The sequence below is a fragment of the Meleagris gallopavo genome, chromosome 1 (genome assembly GCF_905368555.1).
Source record: "Meleagris gallopavo chromosome 1, MGAL_WU_HG_1.1, whole genome shotgun sequence".
Lineage (NCBI taxonomy): Eukaryota > Metazoa > Chordata > Aves > Galliformes > Phasianidae > Meleagris > Meleagris gallopavo.
Genome location: NC_139404.1, coordinates 44,898,497 through 44,921,748, shown reverse-complemented (window position 1 = coordinate 44,921,748; position 23,252 = coordinate 44,898,497). Strand labels below are relative to the sequence as shown.

General features: G+C 40.5%; 1 pseudogene across 1 annotated transcript in view; it reads left to right on the top strand.

Annotated features, from left to right (window-relative positions):
• The window catches only part of LOC146545276 (uncharacterized), a 45,188-nt pseudogene that overhangs the window by 11,768 nt on the left and 10,168 nt on the right, over positions 1-23,252 (top strand). The window contains exons 8-16 of the transcript XR_014885065.1: positions 1,623-1,748; positions 1,950-1,978; positions 3,997-3,999; positions 6,629-6,748; positions 8,707-8,935; positions 9,724-9,825; positions 11,186-11,458; positions 11,882-11,998; positions 22,205-22,347. The product of XR_014885065.1 is annotated as an uncharacterized LOC146545276 (transcript). The remainder of the gene's footprint in view (positions 1-1,622; positions 1,749-1,949; positions 1,979-3,996; positions 4,000-6,628; positions 6,749-8,706; positions 8,936-9,723; positions 9,826-11,185; positions 11,459-11,881; positions 11,999-22,204; positions 22,348-23,252) is intronic.

The following is a 23,252-nucleotide window of genomic DNA, read 5'->3' as shown; positions in this document are numbered from 1 at the left end:
TCTTTCTCTATCAGGCTTTAAAATGAATGATTTTTCTAACAGTCTCTACATGAATTACCTCTTTTTTAACTCCTGTTGTTCCTTCAGGTAAAGAAAGAAAAGCAGATTTCCTACAACTGTTGTAGCTCAGGTTTTCAGCAAACAAGAAGCCCATCCTCCCTACTGGATGCATTTTGGAAGAGCCTTTTCTTTCAAGTCGATACGAACAAGCTATTTCTCACATTTCTCTGGGGCATGATCACTTTGCAGGCACTTTGCCTGATTTCAGTTCTGATCCAGCTCCCACTGAGGTCTGTGAAAAGCCTCCCACTTCTTTGTGGTTACCAAATCTCAGCCTAAAATGCTGCAAAATTACTAGAAAGGCAGGGAAAACATTTGCAATCCAAGTTATTAAGCATGCCTTCAGACACAGTGTTGGTAAAGACACATTATTTGGGTCGGGTCGGGAGATTTTTTCTTCCTTTCTACTTAATACAGGGCTACTGGCAGCACCCTTGGTGTTTTGTACGAGGCACACGTAAGACTGACAGAATGACACGTAGCTAAACACATAATAGGTTCCTGTCACTTGGCTCATACTGCCCAGGCTGCTGCTGATAGGGAGGAGTAACTTCAAACAAGCAAATGGCAATGAAAATCTTACTGCAGCTATGACTGATATTGATAGATACTCACTCTTCTTTGGGTTTGATATGTTCTATATACTGACCTCTGTTTACTCTCTAAGGTCTGCAGGAGTTTAACATGTCTGAAATATCATGCTTTATCTGCAGTTCTGATTTTGAAGGAGTCTGTAAACGTCAGATAATTATTGAAACAGTTTGAAATATCAAGTACAGATTATGGAATGTTGCTGTGAATTATGTGCTGTACCAAATGGATTTATTTCAAGAGTCACATGAAAACAAATGTGAGTTCAGTAAAGCCGTTAGTATCTGCAACACACTTCTGACTTTGTTTGAATGAGCAGGAGCGTCAGACTGGAAACAAGTGATGCAAACTGGATTAAATAGAAGATAGGAAAAGTGGTTCCAAGTGCCCTACCTGCTGTCACCAGGTCATTTTTCATTGGCTGTATGCACAGGCAATGCTAAAGGTTATAGTGACCATTATTTCAATAAATCACATTGTATGCATCAAAATACTAATTCTTTTTCTCGTGACTGAACTGGCCAAACACTGCCTACTCTAACAACAGCAGTTACAGGGCAAGCACAGACTGGCTTCTCCAGAGTCTGTCCTTGTCTGACTCCACTATTTCTCTGACTTAGAAGAAGTAGACACACTTTCCTGAGTGGTTCTGAAAGTTTCTCGTGCCTTTCTGATACACAGCATCACCTTCCAACTCATGCACAGTCTCAGGATGTTTGCTCTGGGCAGGAGTCATCCAGACAAAGGGCTGGGAGCTATCATCTCAATCCACAGCTTATGTGCCAGAAGCTAACTTTGCAGGATTCAAATGGAGAGTGACAGCACTGAAACTTGTTTGTAGAATAAGTCATGACCAACTGTGTTGGATAACTAACCTGCTGAGATTTCAGTCTGTCTCTTCCATCCACCGTAAATGTGAAAACACATGGAAACACGGTGGAGTAAGTAAGTCTCCTTTGTTGGTCTTTCAGGTTAATGAATTCATCACAGTGAGGATTGCAGGACGCTTTGCAATTAGCTTGGCCTACAAGTGGCAACATGAAAGTGTGTGCATGTCTTTGTCACCGCCGCAGGGTGCGGCTCTTCTGCAGTTAGAAGTATTGGTATGTTGCAACTGCTGCAGTACTGCACTTTATCAAGTTTGCTCTGCAGATCTGGGAACTGATGAGCTTTCCTATAAAATATGCTTCCCAGTGTTAGCACTAAGAGCAGTGCTACAGAGTGATCAAGCTAGTCCTTCCAGAGACCTTCACAAACTGAATAAACAGCAGATTTATGTTGATGTCCACCTACTAGAGATCTGGCCCAAAGGGACACAGCTTTCCATGTGCTTAGATTCCTATTTATGTTTCCCCCTCTCCCCTAGCTTAATGATTTAGTGTATTCTCTGTTAACTCCTTTTGGTGATTACGTCCTTTTCTGCTATATCCAGTGGTTGTTCTGTAAGTGCAGTTGCCCGTTTGCACATTGTGTGTTCATTTTTGCTCAGAAAGGATGCTTAAATATTATCTGTAATTTATGTAGAATTGTGTGGCCTACTGGATAGAATACTAAGTGCATGAACTCAACCTAGTACGAGCTGGTTATAACTTACTGTGCTGCAGATGGGTACTGAATGAAGGCCAAATAAATCCCGATCCAAATCTTCATTTTCTTCATTTCTGTGCAGTGAGCTGGCTATCCAGTTAGGTTAATCATCCAGTCAAAGCCTGACATCTTCGTGGCAAATACTCTCTTTTACTTCAATGTTGGGTTGAAATACATGTTGTTGGAACAGACTTTTTTGTGTGTGTGATTTAAGGGTCAGGAAAAAATAGTTACGAAACAGTTGTTGGAAAAGCAGAAGAAAGCTATCATCTAAGTAAAACAAAAACAAAACAGACAATGCTGGTTCAGAGTTAATTTCCTTCTTCCTGTTATATATGTAAGTATTTAGTCTAGAAATTGTAGAAACATACACTGTGGGTATATATATACCCGTGTATATGTATATACATATCATTGAGTTTAAAAGAAATTTACATCAACTCCTAAACTTCTGAGAAATTAAATTTGTCAGAGTTTTTAAATGGGTTCTCATAAAAGAAATATTTCACTATATGTAGCTTATAGGCTTAGGTGTTAGAATGTGGCCCATGGAACAACTTCAAGTAGCATCACCATCATTAGCTGAAAAGTCTGACTTCTCACTCATGCACATTTCCACTGATGTGGGAAAGGAAACATTCTAAATGAGGGAAGATAAAAGGTAGTAAATGAACAAACTAAAAAAATTACCTATTTTTCATTTGTTTGGAAACAAAACTCACTCCATTTTTGTTTCATAAGATGGACTGTTGCTTTTTTAACAGTTTGTCAATTCTTTGATTAAAGAAGATGACAGACTCCTAATATAGCCTATAATACCTCTGTAAAACTGGGATGAGAAACAACATCTTATTCCTTCTCGTTCCAGAAAAGCTGGGGCCATAACAATAATAGAGCTACCCTTGAGTTCTTGTAAGACTGCCATCTGAAACGCCACAGAACAAGGCTTCCTGAGATTAATGATTCACTGGATATCTTTCCTTGGTGGAATTGGAAGGATCACTGCTCTCAGGGACTACAATGAAATGGGAAGAAGTGGAATAGCAGAAGTGCTGGGTTCATTCACAACCCTCAATAGGTGTTCAAGATTTATTCACTATTTATTTACCAGTTCTGACCTCTTTACACTCAAAACATTTCTTAACACATCACCGAGATAGAAAATTTGACCTTAAGAGTATTTGACTTAAAATAACTGATGTAGCAAATTCAACCTGAAGAAATTTTATAGAAGAGATATGGGAGATACAGACTGGGCCAAAATGTCTTCAGTTGCCCTGCTGGCATGAGAGAGGGTCAGTAAAAAGTTATGAAGAAGGCATCACCAGGAGCTTTTAGTGAGTCAATTTAATCTGATTGTGGGTCTCCTCTTTCTAAGACTCAGGACTGACTCATGTAGAAACAACTCAGTCACATACACCAGATGTATATGGTACTTCACAACCTTATGGCCCCATCTGGAGTACTGCATTCAAACCTGGGGCCCCCAGTACAGGGATGAGGTGGAGCTCTCGGAACAGGTCCAGAGGAGGGCCACTAAGATGATCAGAGGGCTGGAGAACCTCTCCTATGAAGAAAGTTGAGGGAACTGGGCTTGTTTAGCTTGGAGAAGTGAAGGCTCCAGGGAGACCTCATTGTGGCCTTCCAGTACTTGAATAAACAGGAGGGGGAACGGCTGTTTACGAGGGTGGATAGTGATAGGACAAGGGTGAATGGTTTTAAACTGAGACAGGGGAGGTTTAGGTTAGATATTAGGAGGAAGTTTTTCACACAGAGGGTGGTGACACACTGGAACAGGTTGCCCAAGGATGTTGTGGATGCCCCATCCTTGGAGGCATTCAAGGCCAGGCTGGATGTGGCTCTGGGCAGCCTGGTCTGGTGGTTGGTGACCCTGCACATAGCAGGGGTTGAAACTACATGATCATTGTGGTCCTTTTCAACCTAGGCCATTCTATGATTCTGTGATGTGACTCTGATTATTGTCCTCCCTCATCTAAGCACATTATTGCTCTTTAAACACTACTGGGCCAAAACAGCTGATTATTTTGAAAGGGCAAACTTTCTTGAAAATGGATGTAAGGTGACATTTGCTTACATCAGATTACTGGCTGCAGTTGACGGCATTTTATATACTTGTATCTGTACAACATGAAAAAAAAATCTAAAATTTTAGGTAAATCAGCATTTGCCTTTGTACTTTACCTTTTGTTTCCTATTCATTAAAATTATCTTTACCCTGAATTTTGAACTTAAAAGGTACTTCACAGTTATAGTCAGCAAAAATCTCTCTATGTGTATGATATATATATAGATCAATCATTTTCTCTTCCAAAAATCAAAGTAAGCACTCTTAAAGCAATTAAAATATTTCTACTTCTTCCAGTTGTCAGCAATCTAAATAATTAAAGGTACTACACTGTGAAACTTCTCCAAACAACAAAAATTTAAATCCCCTAGAATGAAAACTGAGCCATCATCGCAGAAGAAACAAATGCTCTCTTTGCAGCCCATGAAGCATGCCAGCTATTTGTCTTTCTTCAGGTGATAGGTTTTAATCACAGAATCATGGAATTATAGAATCCTTAGAGTTGGAAGGGACCTCTGAGGGCCATCTAGTCCAACACTCCTGCAATGAAACAGGGACACCAGAGCTAGATCAGGTTGCCCAGGGCCTTATCCAGCCTCACCTTGAAAGTCTCCAGGAATGGGGCATCAACCACATCACTGGGCAACCTGTTCCAGCGCCTTACCACCTGCACTGTAAAAGATTTTTTAACACTAGTAACATTTTTTTGGAGTTGAGTTTTGTTAGTGGCCATTTTCACATCCCTATACATTCTCTGTGAAGGTTCTTTGCTCCAGCAAGGGCTCTCCCACACTAGCCATGGGCTTCGTCACAAGGAGATGGACACCAGACAGCATAATCTATATCCTGCTGCTTTATCTCTAGAAAGCAGTTAATCCTTTCAGCTCTTTCTGCCTCCATCACAAAAGTGGAGATCTTTAAAACCAGCTGTATTGTCATACTGTACTTCACATTGGTATTTTCGTCTATGGTTTCCACCAGGATAAAATACTTTTCTTCATAGCTGAGTTGATTTGGAAAAACTACTGGAAAGACTTGATACTGAAATAGGGTTCATTCTGAGGAAATTCTTCTGATTCTTGTCTATCTAGACCTCAGAAATGTTTAACCTCAGAGACATGTTGGTTTCTTTTGAAAGGGGGAGGTAAAACCTACTGCACAGGGATAAATCTGAAAGAGAAGGAGTATCTTCAGGTAGACTAAAATTAATAGTCACACGGTGGCATGATAGAGTCTGCAACATTTTTAGAGAATACAGAATATTGACATGCGGACTAAGATTTTGTTAGAAAGGAAAAACAGTTGCATGTATCTTCAGCTGGTAAGCTGACCAATCACAAGTAGAGAGGCAAGAGTTGGGCTGTTTTTGACTCATGCAAGAAATGAATGAGACCAAAATCTGGCATAGAATGAAAAAAGAAACTTCAGTTTTAACTGGAGATAATCATACAACTGCGGAGAAAAGTGGGCTACCTGGTGTCTACTCCAGTGTAAGGAATTAGGGAAGGAAAAATAAAACCACAGCAATCTTTCCATAGCAACCTTCTGGCTGAAACAAGCAAAAAAACAAAAAACAAAAAACAAAACAAAACAAAACAAAACAAAAAAAAAAAACAAAAAAAAAACACAAGGGGGCACAATATCGAAAATATTTATTTTTTATATAAAGTATCTTACTTAAGGTATGAAAAAGGAGTTCTTTGTGGAATTAATTTTATATTATTCAAACCTGTATTTATATTTTTCAGATGGGCCTATACTTTTTGTGTCCTTTTTCTGTAAGAAAAGGACTGATAGGTGGTTTACTGTTTGTTACCTGTGTTCAACTGTTACAATGTATGTTCAGAGCATTTGTTTGGGATAAAAAGATGTCAGCAATGCAATGAAAAATACAACAGTTTCATTTGTGTCATACCTTACTTTTTTTTTGCAAAGTACAAAGTGCTATCTTCTTTGGCCACTAGAATTAGGAGTAACCAAAGTTTTCATCAGCATTTTCCTCAAACTGACAGCATTTGTCTGTCTGCTTTTCAGTACATGTAGTCTCCTTTGTCCAGGTTAGAAGAAGGCAGAATTCACTATTGCAACTATTTCTAGTGATGGCTGTGTCAAATAGAGGTATATATTTTTAAATTACACTTCATTCTGACAACAATTTGTAGTCAGGAGGTGTTTGTATCTCTGATGCATTTGATAGTGCTGTGTCAGTGTGAGCACCACTGGACACTAAATGGAACCATTATGTTGTTCATTATGTTTTCCCATTGATATTTTTTAAAGCCAAAAAGGACAGCTGCTGTGGAGAAATGAAGTTCCGGAGGCAACCATAAGCCATGTGAATGACTTCAGTGCAACCAGAGAGCTGAGACATTTACAGAAGAAGATCTGGAGTGTTGTGGCTGCAGTATTATCAGACAGCCCGAGGTCAGGCACGGTCAGAGAAAAGCTGAGGTTTGGTTGTATGGGTTTGGTTATGTCTCAGCAGGTACTGGAGTAAACTAAACAGTTCTCTGAAAGTCAGCCCCAGCCTGGCCATCAGAGAGCCCCAGCACTGCTGGCTTGAGCACCAAACTAGGCAGGAGGCTTAAGGGCAGCCTGTTTCTCAGACTGGTGACAGGCACTTGGATACGTGGTTCTCTGAGGTCAGCAGATATACTTCTATGCTGAGCATTTCCATACAGCGTGGCACTAAAATTGCAAGTGCTGTAGGAGTCCCCTCCAGTATTAGAATAGTATTAGTGCCACTGCATGTGGACTGGTCAGTTCAGTGGGGTTTGGGTGGCTTAACATAGACACAGCAGCACACTGATGATGTGGTGTTCCCAGGGCCGGGTTAACACCTTGCATAGTGCTGCACTGAGCCCAGTGCATCCACCTGTTCAGGGATCTCTGCAGTGAGGTACAGTGCATAGTACAGGTGTTTGTGTTCATGCTGAGCACAGACAGAGAATTTCAGCCCAATGCTGAGGCAGTTACTGGGACAGGTAATGAATGACCTGTCTGTTTCCCCACTTCCCTGGTGCTGCAGTTCTGTTAGACTGAGACTATGGAGATAGAGGACAAAAGGTTTGGAAAAGAGGAGAAAAAGTGTGTAGTAACCACAAGTCTCTTCTGAAGACTGTTGATCCCTATTCCTTAGATGTAACATTTGTATGTACTGTGTGGTAGCATAAACCACTGTAAGTACATATAACTCCTGGCATCATGAAAGCCAGGCCTGAGCAGAAGGCTAATGGAAGCTTAACTGCAGCCTTGAAAGTGACGGAACTAAAATGATTTAGAGAGCTCGTGCTGGTGCATTACATGTCATGGGAATCATTCTGTGAGAGTTTGATACATAAAAGTCTCCTTAATAATAGAGATAAAAGCTATAAACACATCGCTCTTGCTTATTGAGCATGGCTCAGTAAAATTGGCACTGCCTGAATTCTGTATCTTTCCTGATTAATGTAGCAAAAGATGCATTCCAAATAATCACTGGGAAGACAGAATGAGCATGTCCATATTCCTTATACAGGATTCATTTTTCCTTTTCTGGACCGTTGTCAACACTCAGTTATTTTCTGTGACTTGTATGTAACCTATCCACTAGAAAGACCTGTCAACCTGCCAGTTAGTTATACCTAATCCAGCAGACAAGGTCTTGTTCAGGGCAGGAAGAGGAAAGCGTGAAAATGTAAGGATCGGATTTAAGATCTATCATGTGAGTTAAAACTTCAGCCTTACCAGATCAAGAGAGATGATTTTTCCAAGCTATTAAACACTGGTGAGGCCACACCTGAAGTTCTATGTGCTGTTCTGGGTTCCTCAGAGAGACATGCATCTAATGGAGGGACACCAATGAAAGGCCACCAATGTGATTAAGGGACAGCAACATCTTTCCTTTGAGGAAAGGCAGAGAGACCTGGGACTTTTCAGCCTAGAGGAAGCTCAGGAGAGATCTCATTAATGTCAATAAATACCTAAAGAAGGGTGCAAAGGGGACAGGCTCTTTTCAGTGGTGCACAGTGCCAGGACAAGAGGCAATGGACACAAACTGGAACACGGAAGGCTCTGTTTGAACACTACGAAGTACTTCTGTGCTGTGCTTATTTTCCAGAGAGGCTGTGGAGTCTCCTCTTTGGAGATCTTCAAAAGCTGCCTGGACATAGGCCTGGGCAGCCTGCACTGGGTATCCCTGATTGAACATGGGGTAAGATCAGATGGACCCATTGGTGCCTGCCAACCTCAGCCATCCTGTGATTCTGTAATTTTGTGATTCACTTTCACTATTATTTTTCCAGTTTGGATCACACAGCAGTTGATTCACAATTATAAGCACACAAAACACCATCAGTTGCCAAATCAAGGTCACTGATTTCAGCAGTGGTGGTGTGTTTCAGGAATCAGCTGTACACACATTAAGAAAATATCTGACCGTTCTCTTCAACCCCTAAGGAAAAGTACAATTCAGTCTGCAGATTCTCTCCCAGTTACCTTGGTTATGCAGAGATCACAAGGGAAGAGGAAGGAGAAAAGCCAAGCTCCCAAGTCAGAATGTCCTCTCCTAGATCAGATGAAGTTGACTCTTCCATCTGGCATGCAGCAGGAGCCACACTCTTACCCTCTCAGGTAATTATAAGGAGAAGACGAAGAAATGAAACTATTCCCCCAGGCCACTAAATGGTTCTTTCTTGACTGCTTACTTAAGCCATACAGAAAGAATTTACATTCTTTTTCCATATTATTAGTAGTACTTCATAGCCTTCATGTATCCCTGTATTATACTCTAAAAGCACAACAGCAATGACAAATAGCAGTTGGGAGGGTTTGGAAAAATGCCTAGAAGAGAGATTTAAAAAAAAAAACAAACTTTCAGCAAGTAAGATTAACTTTTTTTTTTTTTTAAATGATGTGTTGCATTTATGATAGTAGCTTCCAAAAAGGTGTTTGAGTGCAGTGCCTCCCTATATCAGCATTTATAAAGATGCAAACCCTGTGTGTCACACACTTGAATGACACTGTTCTTCCAAGTGTCGTCACCTCTTGGTTACAACGTATAGGAAATCTGAGCTTCATGCTGGCTTTCTGAGAGCTTGCTCAGAGTTGTAACTATGCTATTTCATTTTGCTTCGTAAAAATACCTAGGGGAAATCAGGGAAATGGAGGAAATATTATTTCCAGTGTCTTTCCCCAGTCTTTTCAAGCATAAGACAGTTTCTATTTCATTTCAAATTATCTGCTACTGTCTGACAAATATCTTTTTATTCAATCCATTAAAGCAAAGAGGTTTGCATCTTCCTTTGTAATTATCTGCAATCTGGCTTCACCCATCCAGATGTATCATACTAATGCAAGACCCATGTCTGTTTTGTTTTATCATTAAACTTTTGCTTGCTTGCTGTTATTCTTTCCTACAGGTCTTCTGCTTTACTAAACGGCAATATAAAAACAGAGAGGCTGCATACGACTCAGTTCAATCTAAGTGAAAGGAAGAATGTACTGAATGTCAGTAATTCACGGTAAGGAAATTTATGTTAAGATTGGACAGTGATGGCTCCAGTGTAAACATTGATGATAGCAGTTTACTACCAACTCATTTCTGGAAATGATTTAGTATTTTATCCATGCCTCCAACCCTTTACACCGTTGTATAGGATACGTTGCATGTGGAGGAAAAACAGAAATAACTTTTCAAACCTAAGTAATCCACAGCAGCCATTAATCCACAGTGCCTGCAGGTTTTTACAACAGGAAAACAAGATGACACAATTTCTTACTGTATTTTTGGCTTGAGGATCCCTTATGTCATTGAGACAAGATTGCATTTATTGATAACTTTTCTAAACAAGCAAAATTAAAGGAACAAAGTGCTTTTAATTTCACATGTGTGGCCAGTAGCTCAACTCACAAAGAAGAAATATCATGAAACTCAAGCATTTTATGATTGCTCCTGGGATTCTGAAACTGTGATCTTGTTTTACATACACGTAGCTGAAAACCAAAATTTCCCTTATTCTCTTGCTGTCCATGAGATCACTTATGTTCTATGTTAAACCAAATGTTTAACATAGGGCTGTACTCCTCTGTTTTGATGCTTTTCTCTTGTCACAGCCATTAAGAGACTGATCCAACATCTCCAAATACAGCAACAATCCCTCCATCAACTTCAGAAGGCCTCAGGGGAGCCTTGTGGGCTTTATATTCTGTTTTTTTCCTACTCCCCTGGTCCTAACCTTTCACCAGGTTTGCTCTTGCTATGAAGAAGTGTTCAAAGATGCTTTACCAGAGCAGTGTGGCAGGAACTTAATGATGAAATTATGTCTTCACTAGCTGTGTGAAAGTAAGGCTCTGGGTTTCGGCACTTCTGCTGCATGCCTTGGCCTACAGGGCCAAACAACTACAGAATCCTTCCCCCACCTCAGAACCAAAGGGCTTCTCAAACACATTACTCTTCACAACACTTGGAGAAGACAAATAAAAGCAACACACATATGTAGCACATACATATGAATATAAGTGTACTACAATCAGCTGTTGGAGGTAAGAGGTGCCTATGAGACCTTCAAATAATAAAGGAGAAACCTTTGACATCAGTTCTTGGCTGCTACCAAAGCCTGCTGGACCAGCTCCTCTGATTACAGCACATCCCTCTTGCTCCTATCTGCTTGGTTTCAGAGGCTGGGCTTTTGCAGAAGCCAGCAGCTTCACAGAACTTGTGCTTGCATCAGACCTTAAGAAATACCTGAAACATTTGGATGACTGCAAACCTTAGGGCCTGGGCCTAAAAGATGGTTGAAAATAATTCCTCAACCTTTCCTTGATTTATTTGGCAATCTAACTCGCTAATATTTTCCCCAGTATTTTTCCTCTCTGTGACAGGAACAAGCTGTGGGTCACATCCCAGACTGCCTGTCCTGCTGTGCTTTGAAGAGTTGTGATGGGGGAGGAAGGGAAGACATGCAGTGTAGCAATCATCGGATTCCCTATGTGTCAGACCTGGAGTATGATCACCTCATTAACAACACGGAGGCCTTTAAGGGGCAGATTATAGTGGTCTGTGTCTCATCTTCGCAAAGAAAAGATCCCAGTGAAGATGAAATAGAGCAGCTGTATGAAAGGCAGAACAAACACAGAATTATGCCTTCTGCTCAGGTGGGTTTTATTAGTAGACTGATTTTCCTACATGTGGTAGAACACTTACTTCAAGATTCTTTTTGGAATAATTATCTTTTTATCTGTTTGCTAAAATATTGCTCATTAGTTGTAGGGGCAGAAGATTTCAAGACAGAATTCCAAAGGATTATGGCAAATCAATAGAGATGTTGCATATTGGGTAGCTACCACTCCTGGAACAGTTTCTTCTGAGGAAAATATACTCTCAAACAGAAACTGAGAAATTTAGAAGCCTCTGCCACCAAATGTATACAGCGAAGAACTGCTGCTACCTGTTCTGAAAGAGAAAAATAATGCAATTGAGTTCTTAAGGACTCGTTTGGAAGGAACTGCTGGCTTAATTGGTCATGCAGAACTTCCCATCTACTTAATGATACCATTGTACCTCCCTTGTTTTTTCAGGGTTGCCTGGATTCCCTTCGCCTCCTCAAATACAACATCACCTCTGCTAATGCATTTACAGATCATAAAGGTTCCTTGTTGGAGAAGAGACATAACGTAGCTCCTGGCATGTTTTTGGTATGTTAAAACTGTTACAGTCAGTGATTTAACTTTATAATGCTATTATTGTTATCTAGTTAAAAAAAGTAACTTTGGGATTGCCACATGCCACCAACATTTGGGCCAGCAGGAGAGAAGAATGCTACTCCTCCTGCAGAAGGAGTGATAGGAGAGATAGGATGTGAGCATGACAGCCTCACACTTGTCTCTTAACTGTTCAAGGTTCATGGTACATCACGTCATTCTCAATCCACCTGCAAAGGGCAAGAAGCCTGTGCCACTTGCTACAGCATTACAAAAGAAACACAATTTCTTCCTGTGAATGTCAGTAGTTAGATGTAGCCAGCTATGCACTTACTCCCATCCCCCACTTAATCTGTGGCAAAAAGTTTAAAGCGTATCACACACAGTGTGTTTCACTATGTAAAAAAGGGAAAAAAAAATCTTCAACAGCATTCTGAGTACTTTTGGAAATCAGGAGAAAGTCTAAGATGAAGAAGGAGTGAAGTTGGTTTTAAAGTACTTATACTGTTTTCATAGGTGCTCTGAAAGTGTTAGAATTTCTTGCAGGAAATTAATTGATTTTTCATAGGTGGTTTGTTATATCAAAGCTCTGCATGCAAGGCATGCACCGTGTGTCTTACAATGTATTGTTACAATACTGTGAAGAGAGGATTCTCCAGGTCTTGTTCACCTCTGTCACAAGTTATCATTAGGCTAAGACAAAACAACCTTGTTTTGCATCTAACAGAACTGCATTACAATTGGATGTTAAAAATCCTCGCATCTTTCCACAACACTGTCTGCTTGGTTATTTTAGTCACTTTCTCCCAGTAGGAGAGAGCTCCCACAAGCTGTTGTTTGGTAAGTCTTTGTCCGCTTCCTTAATAGTGGTGAGGAACAAGTGCTGCATCCTGTGTTCACTTTGTACATTTTTAGCAGTGACAATGGCACCAGAACAGAGGAGCTTTCAGATATCCTCTCACTTCTGCTACTGCAAAGTTAGGGCTATTTCTGTCAGTCAGAAATGAGCTATTCCTGCAAAAAGGAAAACTCTGCATGAGGAACACCCATCTGTGAACAACTTATCTGTCCACTGGGTGACACCAGCAGACTATCTGACATTGCTTGCAGTATATGAAACCACAGAATACATACATGAAAAAGATGAAATTCCAGCCACTCCACTTCTTTCATCCTGATAATAATAATTTCCTCCCTTCTTGGTGGCAAAGTGACATAAATAGGGAAAACAAAATGCAACAAAAACACTCAGTACTTCCAATCCCACTTCCTGTTGTTTACAGAGGAGACAAAGCAGGAAAATATCCTGTAAAGTCACAATGCATTAAGGGCCTGCTGCACAAAAAAACTGAAATGACACATGTTAGTACAAATCACCCACTGCTGATGAGAACGATTGCTAATGGTTCTGAAGAACTAATATAGCCAGCTACAGAGGTGCACTTTGCTTCTGTTCTGTTACATTGAAAATAATGTATTATTTTAAAAAGAAAAATCAGGATAACAAGCAATATCTTATGATTGATGAATAGATTGTCCTTAGAAAAAGCGTGTAGGCTTCTTTTGTTTTAAAAACCACTTGCTGGTATTAGATGGCATTGATTTTTTTGTTACTTCACCCTTAACCCACTGCTACAAAGGACAGTCATCAGCACAAGATCCGTTTCAGTCAGTACTCAGGTACTCAGAGATAGGAACTAAACATTTTGAGGAGTAACCAGAAACCCAATTAGCCTGTCAGCATGGCCTTAATTACAGCTATTTAAAAACTGAATGTAAAGACAAGGTGGCCACTTCTTTTGCTTGAACAAAGCTCTGTTATTTGAGGAATAATGGAGTTTTCTTTTAAAAGGAAAGTGCTAATAGTGATTTCTACCAATACTCCTAATGTCTCTCAGATGACAAACAATCAGGCCAAGCAGCTAAACAGTTCCAGGAGTGTGAGCCAGTTTCACCTGCTACAATCCCTATGATCTTTCAGATGATAGCTGAGCAGTGAGCACCTTACGCAGATGGAGCTGCCTTTCCTGTTTCCAGGGATTTGTCCCATCCTCAAGCAATTCCCAGGCAGACTTATCCAGCTGCTACAGTGCTCAACCAGAACAGGTTCATCTACCAACAAGACCAGAACAGTTGCATGGGACTAGCTTGGAAGGGCAAAGCTCAACCAAAGGCATGCTGCCTGAGCATGAGCATTCCCTGTGGACCAAAGGAAAGCTGCCAGAGTTGACAGCTCCATCTCTCCTCGTGTTACCTACATAGCGAGGTGACTTGCAAAGGACAAGAAGACAAGAAGCTTTAGGTTGCAACTCTGTCAGAAGTCACCAATTGGAAAGGGCCAGAGCATTTTACATAGTCAATTTCAGAGCAGCTCAAAAGTAAATGATAACTTGAAGAAGTTACGGAACTTGTAATGGGCCATTGTTCTTTTCTACTGGACAACAGCATTGCATCTACCATAGAAACGGGACCAGGCTGCTTGAAATTTAGAAGTAATGATCAGTTAAGGACGAAGTCCCTACCTTCAGGATAGAATACAGCTCTTTTTGTAGTTCTGAAAAATCAGTAATGCAAAAGACATTAGGATTCCAGGTCATAGGCAGCACCAGAGAGATTGTGCAAAGATCAGTAACTGCTAATCAGTTGTTGCATGAAATTCTCTGGCAATAAATTTACATGGGAGAAAAGATTCGTAATTACTTATACCCAGTAATACCCGTAATTACTTATTAAGATGGACACAATAGCTGTTAATGCCGAGCAAAGAGATCTGGGATTTGCTTGTAGACCTATCTCTGAACACCTCAGTGCAATAGACACCATACACATTTATTGTTTAGTGAAAGGGTAAGTAGAGAGGAAACATTCCTCAGACTGGAATATACAGCACGTGGCTTGTCTTCACCACATCTCAAAAAAGGATATAACATGGAATGGCTGTTCATTTAAGGAAGGTCTGAAAAGGGTAACTTACTAAAGAAACAGATGAGATACGAGAAAGCTTATAAAAAGAAAAAATGGAGTGGCAAAGGAATAAGAAATAATTGTCCATTGTTTCTTAAAGCACATGAATGACCAAGCACCAATGAAGAGATAAGCAGCAGATTTAAACCAAAAGGAAATTCTTTTTCTCACAGCACGTAATTAAATTGCGGAACTATTTGCCACAGGATGTTGTGGAAGCCAAAAGACAATTCAAGATGGAATTAGATACATTCCTGAAGGTTAGCTCCATTGGCAGCTATGAAACACGATGCCAGTGTTTGCTTAAAGAAATCCCTGAGTTGTTAATTCCTTATGGCTAGTATGGGTCCAGGGCAGGACCTGTAAGTGCTCTTCCAGCCCTTACTCAGCTCCTAGACACTTGCAGGAACAGGATGCTGGGTGGCCTCAATGAGCCTCTGATAGAGCTGCTGTGCAGCTGTTCTTGTATCAGCATATGCAAGGTTGTTGCTTTAATTTGGGTAAAGCTTCTGTAAGAGGATTAGGGGGCAAAAACTCACAGAGTTCACGAGAAGGTTCTTTGCCTCATCTTCAGCTACACACACGTCAAATGTTTCAGTTTTGCATATTCCTAATTTTTAAAGCTCCAATAACGCAAAAGTAACGTCCCTAGGAGGGGGAGGTCTCTTTCAAATTGTGTACAATTTAATTTTACATGTTTCCTTTTGGAGGCAGATAGCTGATTTCGTCTGGACCAATACCCTTGGGAATTTCCTCAAATGACTGGGTAAAAAAACTTCAAAATGAAACATGCTTGTCTTCTGTGTTTAATGACTCAAAAGGGTACTCCTAGCTCACTCCGAAGGACAGGGTCCATCCTTAATTTCTCACTAAAATAACTGTTGTTCAGCTAAATAAATACAAGTGAGTTTAAGGGAAGGAATTCATACCTTCAAAGAAAAAGGATTAAGTTCAAATTCTAATCAGTGCATTAGGCAAGAAGGAAATGTTGGTTGATATTAACCACTTTTAGTCAGCTTTCTGTGCAGCCTTAGATGCCTAGAGGAAATCATTTTGCAGAAGTATGACTACAACACAGCTGCTGTCAGGGGCAGCTGCTTCTCTCTGAGCATGGCGTGGGCTTCTTGCCACTGTGACAGTCCTCTCTCTTCTGCCCCAACTGAAGGTCTGTAGGCGGGATTCAGCTCCTATACCTGCAGAATTCCGTAGACTTGAAGGCAGGAGGCAGAAGGTTTTATTGCTGTTGGTATTTACTATTATTTTGCAAAACTTGTCTTTTTCAAAAGGATTTGTTTTGTGCTGAGTTAAAAACAAAATAACACATTCCAGTTAAAGATGAAACTTAAGCTGATACACTTGCTTTCATTCATTAGTGCCATAATACATGGAACAATGTTTGCATATCATGAGAGCTAGCTGGAAAAACAAGCAATGAATGATTACTTTTCTAATTACCTCTGGATGTGAGTGAGGCCCAGCAGCACCATTCTTACAGGGGAATGTTTTCCACTTTCTGGAGCAGTCAGACTGACAATGATACAACAGAGAGAAGAATGGAACCTGCAGTCAAAAGCAGATCCATAGGGCTGGAAACGTACTCCTGCAAGCTAAGAATGCCACAGGAGCTGGAAAGTTGCTTGTGCTGGGCTACAGCTTTCACTGGCACTCTGGTCCTGTGGCCACAGATGAAAGGCAGCTGCTCTGATTTCAGGCCATGTGTCCAGGCTTCCCGCTTATCCCAGGCATGACACAGATAACTGGCCTATGCAGCAAGAAGCTGTGTGCCTGGCAACCTTCTGCTGAGTGTGGAACAAGGGAATGATATACAAGGGAGACAGAAGAGGAAAAATAGAAAGGAAACAAAGCAGGAAGGGGACAAAGGTTGCCCTCAGTAGCACCTGCTGGATTTTTCATTAGTGGTGAAATTCATATGCACATAAAGCAGACATCTGAAGAGAAATGAGCCATCCAAGCACGGATACAAGGTGTAGGATGAAGTACTGGGGAATCCATCCCCCCCCCTCCTCAGAAAGTGTAAATATGCACAAACCTAGAAAAAGCCAAGTGTAACCACAGCCTGGCCTTAGCATCTCCCAATGTCCCCATCCCCAGCCAGCATTCAGGCATGTATGTATCATAGAATGGCTCAGGTTGGAAGGGACATTAAAAGATCGTATTGATCCAAGCCCCTGCTGTGGGCAGGGATAAAAGATGTAAAGAAGATGTCATGAAATTTACTGGTGACATGGTTGCTGCCATTCCCAGATTGCTGCAGGTTGTCAGCATAGTGTTAAGGGGCATTACACATTTCTAAGTGGTTGTACAAGGCAAGATAAACTATCACTATAAGGACCTTCACAAATGAGTTTTTCACATTTCTTATCCCATGAAAGAAAATAGCATTACCCTGAAAAAGGTGAGGGAAAATCACAGCAATTCATTTCATTACATCTGATTTCAAGATCCAAAGTCTTTAAAGGAAGACTGGGTTCTGTAATTGCATTTGCTGTGCAGCTGACTGAAGACTTGCCAGCTTCTTAAGTGCCCTCATTATGACACAGGCTGAATGTTTTGAGCTGATTCTGCAGCTTATCAACAGCATGAAAGAAATTTGTGCTGTTTCAGGCCATTCAGTGAATTTGAACTTCTCTGGATCCAAGAGCTGAATGAGAGTCTTCTGGGGACACCATTCAAAATTCTCTTGGCCATTTTCTGCTGCAGACAATCAAAATGATAGTGTTTTTGCTAATGTTTCTCCAGCAAAAGTAATGCATATGAGATCAACCCAGGCTGTGGAATCTTCTATTTATACACAGAACCTGACTAGATGCCCAACAATGGTTTGTACTGCTTTCAGTTTCACAAAAGCTATTCCACAGGGGCCATAATCAGAAATTTACAGGATCATTGACTTCAAAGCTTCTACTACTCTTAATCTCTTATTACAAAGGCCAATTTGCTCACTGACTAGCCATTTCTTTGTTTGCTTAGTTACAATTAATTATTCAATATCTAATTCAAAATTATTCATCCATTGAACAATAACACTCTTTTAATTGTCATCCAACTGAACAAGCAGTTCTATTGTTCAAATTTAGTTAGGCAGACCTGCAGCAAGAGTTCTTAATTTCCTTCATAGTCAAGAGACAACTAATGGAGTCCATCTCCATTCCCACCTGCACACAATCAACTCTCTGGGCCATCCGTGACACAGAACTTCAGAGACCTACTAAACAGACCCAGTGATAGAGCAGCTGCAATATCATGTCAAAATATATATCTCATATTGCCTGACAGGTTTCTCTATTTCATTTTTCTTTCTGCAGTTACAGTCCACTGGTTCTTGCTTTGTTTATCATGGCCATGGCAAACAGACTGTTCTCTGACTTTCTGTAGCAGATCATCTTCGTGTCCCTCCTGTCCCATAACTACACTCCCACACTCAGCCTTCACTTCTATATGTTAAAGAAGCACGGTTGACCTGTCCTTAGAGGTCATATTTTCTGGAGCTCTGCTCATCCTTGGGGTGGATTCCTGCTTGTTGATAACCCCTTGGCCACTCCAGCCAGGTGGAGCTTACAAGTCATACTCTGTATTTCACAGCTTAAATACCTATTTGCACATGCCACAGTGATGTAAAAGTCATATGTCTCCATCAGCACAGATAATCTGTAACATGAAAAGGACAGCTCAACCCCTTGTTGGTACACAACCACCCCAAGAAGGGTGGTACTACAAAACCTAATCAGATAACAAAGTCTTCATTAAATGTATTTCAACTCTGGCAATTACATTTAAATGAACTTCAGTGTGATAATTTTTTTTCCCTTGAACATGTGAATGTATATATACAAACAAATTTGTCAAGTGGTTGCTCTAAGGGGCAGTTTGAATCAACAGAATTATTCCGTAGTATAAATATGGAAAGTTTGCTAATCTCCATGAAATGTTCCTAGACAGAGGGAAGAAGGAAATTAACCTTGAGAATGACCGTCTCAGTCAAAAGTAGGGCAAAGAGAACTTGTGCTAACTTGAAAGACAGCCCCATTTTACTCCATCAGTCAGCTGGAAAGATACAGAAGGAAGAGAAAAAGTATGGGATGAACTCCCAAGACCCTACTGTGGATTGTTTAATGTCTGTGTTTAATATTTAAAAATTCCCATTCTCCAAAAGGTTACAAAGAATCAGGACTGATATATATTTATATATACATATATGCTTACAAAGCCATACTACTCTTGCCAACAAAAAACCCATTTTTTATTTTGATTTTTTTTATGTTCTGACATATTACTGCTCTGCGGTTCAGAAATTCATTAGTATTAAAGTTCATCTTTGACCTTTCACCTTTTTATGTGGAAGAATTAGTTGGGGAGAAAAAACATTCCTCTTTGCCCTGGCTTGTTTGTCATGGCTTTCTCAAGAATTTCAGTCTGAGGCCATTTGCCAGAACTATGTGGAGCCCCAAGAGGAGGAAGAACCTCCTCCCACTCCAAAATGCAGCCATCCAAGTTTTTCTCTCAGCTTTCATTAAAAGCTTGAGCTTTATAACACTCTGGACTCGGCTCACTCTGGTAGGGCTACACCAAGGTCATACTGTGGAGAGAAGGCACAACCTGATTGCTTGTGGTGGCAGGAATAATAAAATTCCCCCATGTCTTAACTCCACAGAATCAACCAGGTGAATTGTAATGGAAAGGGCAATGCAATGCAATAATGCAATGGGCAGTGCCAGACGCAGCCTGCTCAGCCTTGCTCTTAGAGCAGTTTCAAGGCATTTCGTGCTACTGCATCAGATTTTGCATCTTTGCAAGAGATTTATCCACTACCTCCATCAGCCTCTTCATTTTGTACAATTATACAACACGCCTATCAGAATGTAGCAATGCTATCTGTAGGTTTTTAAAGAAATCTGTGGGCAACCTGCAGTAGCAAAAGTCTCCTTCCCCGTCTGCTTGTTACAGTTTTCACCTTAGCCAGGCTGAAAAGGAGTCAAAGCTCTAAAGAAAGTAACAGAAATGGTGCATGCCCATCAGGTTCTGGCAGTGGGAGGATGCCAGTGGTTAGCTCAACATAGTTCTGGCAAATGGGCTCGGACTGAAATTCTTGAGGGAGCCATGACAAGCAAGCCAGCCAAAGAGGTGTGTTGGGTGTTGCACTTAACAGGACAACATAATGCTTGCAGCAGCAGGAGAAAATCATTTCAGTTATCACTGTGGGATACCCAAAGGCTAGAACAGACCAACGAGCAGGGACAACACCAAAGCAGAAATTCCTTACATGTGAAGCAGAGGCAGAAAGCTGGGCTATGGGTGGCCAGAGGCTGCTTCTTTTGCTCTCTGTGCTTCCACCATAGACAAGGAAAGAGCGTGCAGAACTGAGGGAGAGCAAAAGCAGAGGTATGAAGGAGAAGTATGAGAACCTGCATGTCAGATCAGAAGGACCCGTGCAATGAGAAGTAGGTAATGGAAGGGGGAGCAGCCTAAGAGAGTCAGTTATGGGGAGCAAGATGTGATTCTGAAAAATGTAATACGCATGGCAAGGAATGCATGTACAAATAAAGTAGGAGGAAGAAACTGAAATGAGGATAGGAAACCAAGAGAAAGTTGGAAAAGTCAGAATGTATGAGTGCAGAGTTCATCTCAAGCGGAAAACAGATGAAGCGTTACAGCCACAGAATCAGTAGCTTAGGCCAAATGTTACCGTCATCTCCACCTTCTGACATACACCCAAAACTTCGCCCCAAAGAGAGCTTTGTTATGATACAAACACAGCTCACAACATTTGATTTAAGCAAAGAAGTGCAGAAACAAGGACCTGTATGACAGTGTAACAGTGAGCAGGTATGAAATACACTGTTTACTCCTTCCAATTCTGCATTGCTGTGAGTGCAGGAAAAGAGAGCTCTTCATAATGAGACAACCTACTGGACTGAAAGAAAAATGTTTCAGTAAAACTATGGCTATTGTAATAACTTCTACCTATAAAACTGAAAAAATTGATATAAAACACTTGTTGCTCTATTACCCACGAGCAAAAACAGTGTTCTACATCATATTAAATACTGGTTACATTACAGAGGAATAAATAATAGCATAAGACGAAAACAGTTTAGTGGTTCTCTGGCTTTCCTTCTAGTGAATACAACTGTTGCATTGAGTCAAACATAGAATCACAGAATCACCAAGGTTAGAAAAAAAAACCCAAGATTATCCTGAAGTATTCAAAGATTCTTGACTCTTTGTCCTCCATGCTGAGATCTTCAATGAAATATTCCAGATGTTACCGGCTGTGGAAGACTGGGAACATCCCAGAACACAAGCAGCTTTGGATAGAATGTTTGCTTAAATTGTTCTTGCTGTTTAAAATCCAGTGAAGCCAGTTTTCACTTACACAAAGGCTCCTTTTACACTGCCACAACAATGACAATAGGCCATCATGCCATCATTCCTACACTCACCAAGAAAAGGCTGACAGTGCTCTCACCTCCATTGATATTATATCTAAAACTTTGACAGGCTTTTCTTCATGCTCTAATTTTGAGATCATTCACACGGATATTCCACACATCGCACAGCTGTGTGGGAGAATCTTTGCAACGTGTTGAAAAAGCACTTGTTTTTTATCTAATTTTCTCTGGTTATTTTGAGTCCAGGACTCAAAATCAAAGGCTCTACCCAATAAACACATCAAAATCCAACAGAAACACTTTAAAATCCATGAGGAATTCTCCTTTCAGTTATCGTAATACTGCAAAATGCACCACAAATCTGAGTTGCCTAAGAATTGTTAAGTTCTAGCACAAAACAGAAAAATGTGGGAAAAAAAAGTGTTCTTTTTCCTATGCCTAACTTAATTGTCTGTTTTCATCTTCAAATATGCCATGTTTTGCCATACCTCAACTGAAATAGTAACAGAGTTGATAGCTCTGGGTTTTGGTAGTCCATGAAGCAGTAAGCAAAATGCTGAGTTACACACTCCAGTCAGTGGGGATTAGCCTCAGTGTTTTGAAAACTTGGAGAGGTTAGGAAAGTTTTACCTTTTGATTTCCTAAATGAAACCCAGTATTTTATTGAACAGAGTAAGTCATGAAAGGTGAAAGCTGTAAGCCATAATAAAGTTATAAGTCAGAGCTCCTAAGAACTTTGCTTGTTTGTTTCTCAACCCATAGTTTTCATCTAGAATAAATGGTTGCTTTTGCCAATTCTGCATTGTTTTCTTCTCTTCTTTGGCAGATGTACATTCAAGGAAAGCTACTCTTTGCCAACTATATTTTCAGTGGGTACAGCAAGTCAACTAAAAACCTTCAAAAACAAATAGCTAAGACAAGAAATGATTACCGCATGGGTTTCTGTCTTCCAGCTGATTTCAGGTTCAGGTATTTACTTTCCATCGTCATTTTTAATTGCTTTGTTCCAAGACCTTTGGCGCTTTTCTTCTTAAATAAAAAGCACTGTGACCCAAAGTAGCAAATACAGCAGTTTCGGCATCAAAGTAATTTTGGTGCACTTACAAGTTCTCCATCTTGTATTCTTCCTGTGTCATTCAGCAGTTAAGACTGCCTGCCCATAACTGCTGAGCTGCAGAACCATTTTGAGTCAATCCTGATAGTTACTGGAGGAAGGAAATAAGAAAATGCAGGTGAAGGTTTTAGGCACATCCTTCATTTCTTTTGTACTGCTGACAGACTTGGTTGTTTTAAGAGCTGTTGTATTTACTTCTTGGCACTATCCATAAAAATTAAATTGCTATTAAAAGACTGACTAATTACTTTAGTAAGATATCTTCCAGCAATGAGCTTCTTCATTTAAGTAATAGTTGCAAAGAAGCTTTAGAGGCATAACCTGGAAAAACAGCAGCTGAGGGTTAAATAATTCACATCTGCACACTGAGCACATAGCTCAGGAGGAGCACTCCCAGTAGCTAAAGCACATGCTGCAGCAGTTAGCTCTCTTGCAGAACAGTTCCCAAAGAACAAACGAAAATGGGGCAGAAAAGGGAAATAGCAGCAACTTCTGCAATGTATTTCTTACAGAGCTTTTGAGAGCCCTATCATTATTTACAATTTGGTGGTGCTCCAAACAAGTAATCAGGCCTGAACTTTAAAGAGCCTGGTATGAATGCAAAGGCCCCACATTCCACCACTCGTTTAACCAACACATCTTACTGGGTGTGATGCTGATGAGCAGTACTGTTAATAACTGAGAAGCAGTTGACAGCAATGATAGTAAAGAAGAACGCATGACATACTCCAAAACGCAGCGTGCACTTTTTTACTGAGCT